This window comes from Panthera leo, chromosome D3 (assembly GCF_018350215.1).
Source record: "Panthera leo isolate Ple1 chromosome D3, P.leo_Ple1_pat1.1, whole genome shotgun sequence".
Lineage (NCBI taxonomy): Eukaryota > Metazoa > Chordata > Mammalia > Carnivora > Felidae > Panthera > Panthera leo.
The window spans coordinates 52,103,836-52,112,842 of NC_056690.1; the positions used below are offsets into that span (position 1 = coordinate 52,103,836).

The following is a 9,007-nucleotide window of genomic DNA, read 5'->3' on the forward strand; positions in this document are numbered from 1 at the left end:
ACCTTTTTAAAGAAGTCTTTTCTGAACCCATAAAATTAGGTTTTCTATCACTACTTACTCTTAATCTCATTGTACCCATGATAATCTCAGTTGCAGCATTTATAAGTCTACAGAATGGTGTGGTTTAGTTTTGACTTGTATCTTTCATCAAATTATAGCTTTTTCTATTTTTAGATCAGTTATTAGGTATTCAAAAATGATATGTAAGTCAATGAATAAATAGAAGATCTTTTGCCACTATGTATCATTGTGCACCCAGTGTTTTAATGCTTACGTAATGTAGTGTCTACCTCATAACTAACTTTATTTTTTTTATTGTATATTTTTTATTTTTTAATATATGAAATTTACTGTCAAATTGGTTTCCATACAACACCCAGTGCTCATCCCAAAAGGTGCCCTCCTCAATACCCATCACCCACCCTGCCCTCCCTCCCACCCCCCATCAACCCTCAGTTTGTTCTCAGTTTTTAACAGTCTCATAACTAACTTTAAATTGGCATAACACCATTTTAATCAAAATCTTATTCCTATTTAAAAAACAAAAGTGATACCTACTGAATGATGTGGAGAATGTCTTCAGAGTACCGCCTGGTATAAGTCTAAATTATTCACTATGTCCACCTCATTGGATCCAAAATAATGAAGCTAGTGGCTCTTATCTAAATTGTAGGCATACTGCCTGTGAGGAATTAACCAGCTTTTAGAAGTTTGCCTTGCAAATCCAAACCTATTAAATGACACAGAATGTCTCAGCATGTCATACAGTAATGCAATTATCACTGACATTAATTATTACATTCTAAATTGCCCTTTTAATCATGTCTTAAAAGAGGAAATTATGATTACTTTCTGCTCTTTATCATTTATCTCTTCTCTCTGTATTTGAAGAAGCAGTGTCTGGATCCAAAAGAATAGTTCTAATAAAGCCATCAATGACTATTTTAGTTAATAATACTTTTAAAGTTTTCCAGAAAAGCCATATAAATATTGAAAATGTCAGGTAAATTAGCCACTTCTTGATACTAGTGCCAGTTGATTATTTTATCAATTCAAAAAGGCTTTTAGAACATTATCTTAACATAGAAAACTTTAAAATATGTTTTACAGAACCAACTAGGTTATACATCATTTGTACAATTATTTACTGTGGAAAAATAAATAAAAATATAAACTCTGAGTTTTAGTATTATTTTTTTAACGTTTGTTTATTTTTGAGAGACAGAGAGACAGAGCACAAGTGGGGGAGGGGCAGAGAGAGAGGGAGACACAGTATCCAAAACAGGCTCCAGGCTCAGAGCTGTCAGCACAGAGCTGGACACAGGGACTCATGAACCAAACCGCAAGACCATGACCTGAGCTGAAGTCAGACACTTAACCGATTGAGTCACCCAAACGCCCCTAACCTCTGAGTTTTAGATTCTGAAGAGAACCACCTAGGTATGCAATGACTTATATATAGTATAATATTCAGTTGCAGGAGACTAAAAGTCCCCATAAACTTGTTCTAATTTTGATTATTCATGTTCTAGTTATTTTCAGTGCATTTTACTTTATATGGGATATTTCATTAATCTATAAAGTGAGGTTAATATTTATTCTACCCCCCTATGTCATAGGATTAAGAGAGTAAATCAAACAAGATAGAATATTGTAAAAGCCTAAAATTACAACAATTTGACATTATTACTAAAATTAAAAATGTTTAGCTATGACCAAGGTGAATGCTTATAAAAGTAAATGAGCAGTAGAAACCATTTGAGAACAAGAAATATTCCAATTTAAACATTTTCTCATACAGAGAAATTGCGTCTTATTGATGAAAGCTATCTTATATGAAAATTCATTATATTGTTATCAATTGCTGCCAAATTTTATAACATTTTAAAGTACTTAAACCAGATTGCATTGATTGTGTGGTGGGTGGTAATGGTGATAGAGATTATGTATGGCATTGTTTTCCATGTTGTTTGCATTAAATATATAGCAACAAATTGTGGTAACGACAAATAGAGACAAAGATCTTGTGCTCCAAGGGGAAAAAGAAATCAAATCTTTAAACAAAATATCTGGTGACATAAAATTCTGATTATTGCTTTGTAAAGTTTACTAAGGAATATATGACTAACAAATGCAATTCAGTATCCCATGTATATAGTGGGCATCACACGCTTTCATATTATGTACAAAGTTCATTAATAATCGCTGAGGATCAGAGAATTAAGTAATCAGTTCATACACATTAAAAAGATTCAAATTTATGGGAAAGGATTTTAACTGAGAGGTGATAAAAGCTGTTGCACTGCTCAAAAGGTAGTGAACAGAGCTATGGTCTGATGAGAAAGTTCATTTGTCTAAGGAACAAAACATGTTTGAATCCTGTTTCTCAAATATTTAGTTGTATGGCTGAGCTGTTGAGTCTTAGGTTTTTATGAAATGGAAAATTAACACCTACTCCACTGAGTTGCAAAACTTGACTGAAACTTGAAACTTATAATTTAATATATCAACTATTAAAAACTCTGGAGTGCCTGGGTGGCTCAGTCGGTTAAGCGTCTGACTTCGGCTCAGGTCATGATCTCAGGTCCGTGAGTTTGAGCCCCGCATCGGGCCCTGGGCTGACAGCTCAGAGCCTGGAGCCTGTTTCAGATTCTGTGTCTCCCTCTCTCTCTGACCCTCTCCCATACATGCTCTGTCTCTCTCTGTCTCAAAAATAAATAAACACTAAAAATATTTTTTTAAAAACTTCTATGTCTGATTCTTCAGGAAAGAAATAATAAAGAGAAAATATTCACTCAATATAATGAGATTTTAACAATTACATTTTATAAATATGTAATAATTCGTAATGATGAAAAGTGTAAATGACTAAATGGAGGATTTTTTAAATTTTATTTATATTTATTTTGAGAGAGTGTGTGCGTGTGTGCGTGGGCAGGGAGAGGGACAGAGAGAGAGGAGAGAGATAATCCCAAGCAGGCTCTGTGCTGACAGTGCAGAGACCAATATTGGGACATGATCTCATAAACCACAAGATCGTGACCTGAGCTGAAATCAAGACTCAGATGCTTAATTAATTGAGCCACCCAGGATTTTTAAAATGAAATAAAATAAGGAATTCTTTAAAAATAATGTTATAAAATAGCAAAGATAAATAAAAACTATAGGATATTGAGAAAAAATATGATAATTAAAGGAATTAATGAAGTAAGTCATACAAATATTTCTGTCCCTTCCAGACAGAGGAAAGGTTACAAAAGTGGATCATATTTGGTGTGTCCAGAGAACAGCAAGAAGGCAAATGTGTCTTGGTTAGAGAGAAGGAAAATAAATACAGTAAGAAATGAAATCAGAGTTAGCCTCTGGTCAGATTAAGTTAGATTTTCAAAGTCATGGTGGAGATTGGGGCTTATATTTAGAAATAGATGAGATGCTGTTGGGGGGTCCTAAGACATCAATGACAGAATCTTTCTAAAGTACCTCCTTGCCTGCTGTATAGAGTGAAAAGAGTCATTCAGAAGCTGTTACAATAATTCATTTGCGGAAGGTGGAAGCAGGGTGACATGTCAGAGATGTTGCAAAAGCTGCTAGATATAATGAAAGTTTTGACCAAAGTAGTGGAAAATTAGATTGTAATGGTCAGGTTTTCGATACATATTGTGTTTAGAAAGAACAGAAATTACCTGAGGATATAAAAATATATATTATATATAATATATTAATAAATACATAGTATATACAATATATATAATTTATTATATACAACACATTACATATATTATATATTTATAATAAATATATAATTATACTTATTATATATTTATTATATCATATATTATATGATTGCAATATAATTATATATTATATAACATATATAATATATATATGCAGGTATACCTCAATTTATTGTACTTTATTGTGATTTACACATACTGTATTTGTTTGCAAATTGAAGATTTGTGGCAATCCTGAATTGAGCAAGTTTATTGGCAACATTTTTTCAATAGCATTTGTTCACTTCATATCTCTGTGTCACATTTTGGTAATTCTCACAATATGTCAAGCTTTGACATTATTATTGTATTTGCTATGGTGATTTGTGATCAGTGATTGTATCTCACTAAAAGCTCAGATGATAGCCTTTTTGGCAATATAGTATTTCTTAATTAAGGTATGTACATTGTTTAGACGTAATACTATTGCACAATTAATAGACTACAGTATAGTGTAAACATTGCTTTTATATGCACTGAAAATCAAAAACAATTATTTGACTCACTTTGTTGTGATACTTGCTTTATTGCAGTGGTCTGAAAACAAGCATGCAATATCTCTGAGGTATGTGTATATGTATACCTCAGAAGTCACTCTCAGTCCCTTTTTTGCTTGCACAACTGAGAGGCTGTGGGGGCCTATTTTAAGACGAGGATGGTAGGGACAGTAAGTTTAGGCTATGAGGATGCTGATCCTCAATGTGGATGTTAATCATGAGATGACTACTAGACCCCTCCAGTGAAAAGATCTAGTAGGCCATGCGGGATACATGTCTTGTATGCAGAAGATATGCCTGGCCTTGGCTAGAGAATTGAGTTTCGGACAGTCAGCATGTAGATATTAGTTAAAGCCCTGAGGTCACTGGGATGAGTACAGATGGTATAGAGTAGTGTTTCTGAGGCTGAACTCTGTATTGCTGAAAAATTGAGAGGTCAAAGACAAGGAGAGGAGAAGCCAGCAATGGAAGCTGAGAAGGCATTTGTGGTGAGGCAGAAAGTGAACGGAGAGTGGTGTCCTGTCAGCCAATTCTGCCACTGTACAGATAATAAATGATAACTATGCATACAGATATTAATAAAGTAGCCAAATAAAATTAATCTAAATGAACCATTGCTTTAGATACATCTTCCTACATTATTTTTAAATATAAAACCTGGGGCGCTGGGGTAGCTCACTCGGTTACGCGTTGGACTCTTGGTTTCAGCTCAGGTCATGATCTCATGGTTCCTGGGTTGGTGCCCCACGTCAGGCTTTGTGCTGACAGCACAGAACCTGCTTGGGATTCTCTCTCTCTTTCACTGTCTGTTCCTCCCCCATTTCCACTCACAAGGTCTCTCTCTCAAAATAAATAAACTTTAAAAAAACACATAAAATCCTATTTAGGCCTATTCTACTGTTCATTTATATTCTGATTGGAAATTAAAGAAATTGGAATTTGAACTCATTTTGAAAAGGAAATTCTGAAAGCAAATTGAATGATCAAAGTGAAAAAAAAAAAGGGAGACAAAGTGAGAAGAGAGAGAGATTTCTAGCCTTAAAAATAAGCAAACAAAATTCATACCAGACCAGAAACTTGAATGCCACCAGGTCTCCCTCTTAGTTTTACAATTTTGGTCTTCTCTCCAGATATATTTCATTTATTCTCACTGAATGCTCATTTCTCATAAGGGAGGACACTTGACTACTCACAAATCTCAAGTCCCTCACTTTTTGGTATCTAACACTCACAAAGCCTGAATACTTTGAAAATTATCAGGGAAAATCTCTGCCTGGCTTGAGCCTACTCTTGAACTAGTCAACTCTGGCCAGAGAGTGGACTCAGGTAAAAATGTAGGCATTCCCAATGAACACAAATGGATGAGGTGGAGAAAATACAAGTTCCCGAAAGTAAATGAAAGAGGGAATGTGATTATAAGAACAGTGCAGAAATGATAGTAAATAACAAGGCAGGGAGGTTTCACTAAATGATGAGTCCCATTTCATATGTGTTCCACCCTCATGATCAAACAAAATTTCATTTTTGGATTTGGATTCATTAATTAATTCTTGCCAAGTGTCAATGAGTGTCAAAATATTAGGGATGAAGTCTGTAAATTATCAATGGGCTATATGAAATTATGATTAATTGGATTGAATTCAGACTTCTCAGAGTCACAGTTGGTTGGATTTCTTCAGTTTAACTTTATTTTTAATTCAGATTACTAAAGAAAATAACAGGAGAGTTATTCAATTTGCACAATCATTGGAATTAATCTTTTAAGGTTCTCTATTAAGATGTACAAGGTATGTATATTTCCTCAGCAACATGGCATTTCTAAAGGGTTCCAGAGAGGGCATCATGTTTAGATTACTAAATTTTTGATTGGATTTTTATGAGGTTAGTTGATAACAAAAGGGTTTATGTTTTAGAGTAAGGTTCTATTAAAATACAATACATATTCCCACCAAATACACTCATATCATGGATATTTAATTTTAAGAACAAATCATCTCACATACTACTCATTTATGTAATGAGGTACAAATTTGATTTTGAGATAAAAAATACATATATAACTTGCAAATTGTGATAATGCAAATAATGAAAATTCTATATTCCTAAGGTTTTATGAAATACCTATTTTAGTATTCAAAACAATAACAGCTCATTTACTTTTCAGAACAATCTCTTTGTGATGTTTCTATGTCATCTTACTGTTTTTCTTCCATTTCAAGTGTATTTTAAGTTGTAGAGATAAAATATAAATACCATTTTCCATTCATAGAATGTGTTTTTGTTCTATTATCCCAGTTTCCTCTGGAGCTTTCTAATTTAACAACTCAGTCTCATATGGGCACAACCTTCAGTGTTTAAAATCTGATCTACAATGACCTCAGATCATTTTTCAAGAGTTACTTAACTCAAATTAATGTGTTTTACTCATACACTTAAATATCATATACATTCTCATTAAGATACCCTTATCTACTCTACACTCTTAACAATATATAGTATTAAAAACATAAATTCAGTGTTTTTCACAGATCTCAAATTTGAACTGTTTAGAGGTCCTGCCATTGATATCTCTTTATTATCAGAAAGACATACCGAATTGGCTTATTTCCAGAGACTTTTCCAGTATGTATGTTTCTGATCAAAGTGTGTAGCTTTGTTTTCAATATTTTCAACTTTATTTTTTCATTTGGACTTATCTGATTTCATGTTAAAAAAGTGGAAAGTGGGGGCACCTGGGTGGCTCAGTCAGTTAAGTGTCCATCTCTTGGTTTCGGCTCAGGTCATGATCTCATGGTTTGTGGATTCGAGTCTCTCGTACTCTGTGCTGACAACGTAAAGCCTGCTTGGGATTCTACCTCCCTCTGTCTTTTCCCTTCCCCTGTTTTCTGTCTATCTCTCTCTCTCTCTCAAAACTAAATAAATAAACATTAAAAAAATAGAAAAGTAAATATGTATTTAAAATGCTTCTCATTTCCTTTTAAGCTGATATACTAGAAGCATTCAATAAAAAAATTCTAAATATAAAAAACAAGACTTTTTATTTTCCAACTTTGAAAATCTTCAGGAGAAAAAAAAAACAACAGAAAATAGATGATTTGTATTTCTCGATAATGATTTATTGCTTTTCACAAAATATAACAGGAATGAGATTTGTTATTATATTTATATAATTTAGTGTTAGTATTCATCTATGGGTACATATTTTAAGATTAATTAAATACATATAAATAGTTAATAAACAAAACTGTCTTGCTTGTAAATAACTTATATAGGGGTACCACTTTAGTATTTCACTAAGCATGTGTGTGTGTGTGTGTGTGTGTGTGTGTGTGTGTATAATTATATTTTGTCATTAATGTAATAAAGAGAACTTTTAACAGATACCAGGAGAAAAAATGGTAAATACTGTATCTAGTGCTAAAATATTGTCTATATAAAGCTATATTATTTATATAAATAAATATAAAATTTTATAAAAATATATAAAATATAAATATAAAATTATTGTCTATATAAAGCTGTAGGCTACTCTGGTGAAAAAAATAACCTTTCCGACTCTGACAATGTTTAGGGCATAAGCTACCTAAAATCGACTATTTCCTCTTTTCTTTCATTTTATTTGATGCTGTAACTGCAAATGACCTTCCAGTGCTCTATCCCAGGTAATCAACATGCCAAGACTTCTTTCTCTTCTCACTTAATTATAGAAATGACATTTCCTCTCTGCAAATGTTCTGACTTGGATTTCTACTTCAACAGAAAGATTCCTTTCAAGTATGGACCATTCACTCTCATTTGCACTGTTGCAAATCTGGAAAACAAGAAAGCAGCAGAACATATTTAAAAGTACCCAAAAAGCAATGAACCAGAAGTTTTGTTCCACTTTTTGCTAATTATCTTTGTGACATTAGATAAGCCACTTAATCTGCTTGAGTCTCATATTTCTATGTAGTAAATTAGTAGGTAATAGCAAAATAATCTGTTACCTCTCTCATACTTTAATATTTTGTGATTTCTAGCCAGAAAAATACACTGATTTACTAAGTACAGAACTTTTTCTTGCCATTCCTAATAAATTGGGAAAAATAGAGTCTAATAAAATCTTCCGAGTCCCCTGAACAAAATTGCTCTTTTGATTGATGTTCCTTTTACTAGTCATTATGTGTGGTGAAATGAAAAAAAAAAGTATATATTAGTCTAATGTAGTCTCTCTTTGTTAACCTCTCCTTTGTTCACAATCACAAATCAGTGGTGGCATGAAAATATACACAGTGGACACGACTACATAAGAGCCCATGCTAAGTGGCTTATTTTTCTGGATTTCCTAATTTACACAGCATAATTTCTCCAGAGACTGAAGGGATCTTTGCTTCAATTTGTGCTGTAGTGACCTGGCTACAGAATCACTGATTAATTAATATTGGAGCATGCCATGTTCTTACCAAAGGAGCGTAAAGCCTGTCACACAGTTTCTGACTATGAGAAATAAAGCCAGTATGACATAAGGAATACATATCAGTTGAATTGACTTAATGGTCCTAGACACTGGGAACTGGACATCTATGTTTTAAAAAAATAGTACTTACTATGTGTCCCTTCATTTGTTTCTGCCAGAAAGATATTTTTTCTCTGTACATGCATAATCCTGACTGGAAGCCTGTTCACAGGATTCAGTCCAACATACTCGATGTATCCAAGTGAAATGACAACACGACACTCAATCACCATATGCTGGAA

The 9,007-nt window shown here is 33.1% G+C and overlaps 1 long non-coding RNA gene across 1 annotated transcript in view; it reads left to right on the forward strand.

Annotated features, from left to right (window-relative positions):
- The window catches only part of LOC122203782, a 176,783-nt gene extending 168,583 nt beyond the window's left edge, over nt 1-8,200 (forward strand). The window contains exon 3 of the long non-coding RNA XR_006195332.1: nt 7,978-8,200. This is a non-coding gene — a long non-coding RNA (uncharacterized LOC122203782). The remainder of the gene's footprint in view (nt 1-7,977) is intronic.
- Nucleotides 8,201-9,007: the final 807 nt, after the last annotated feature.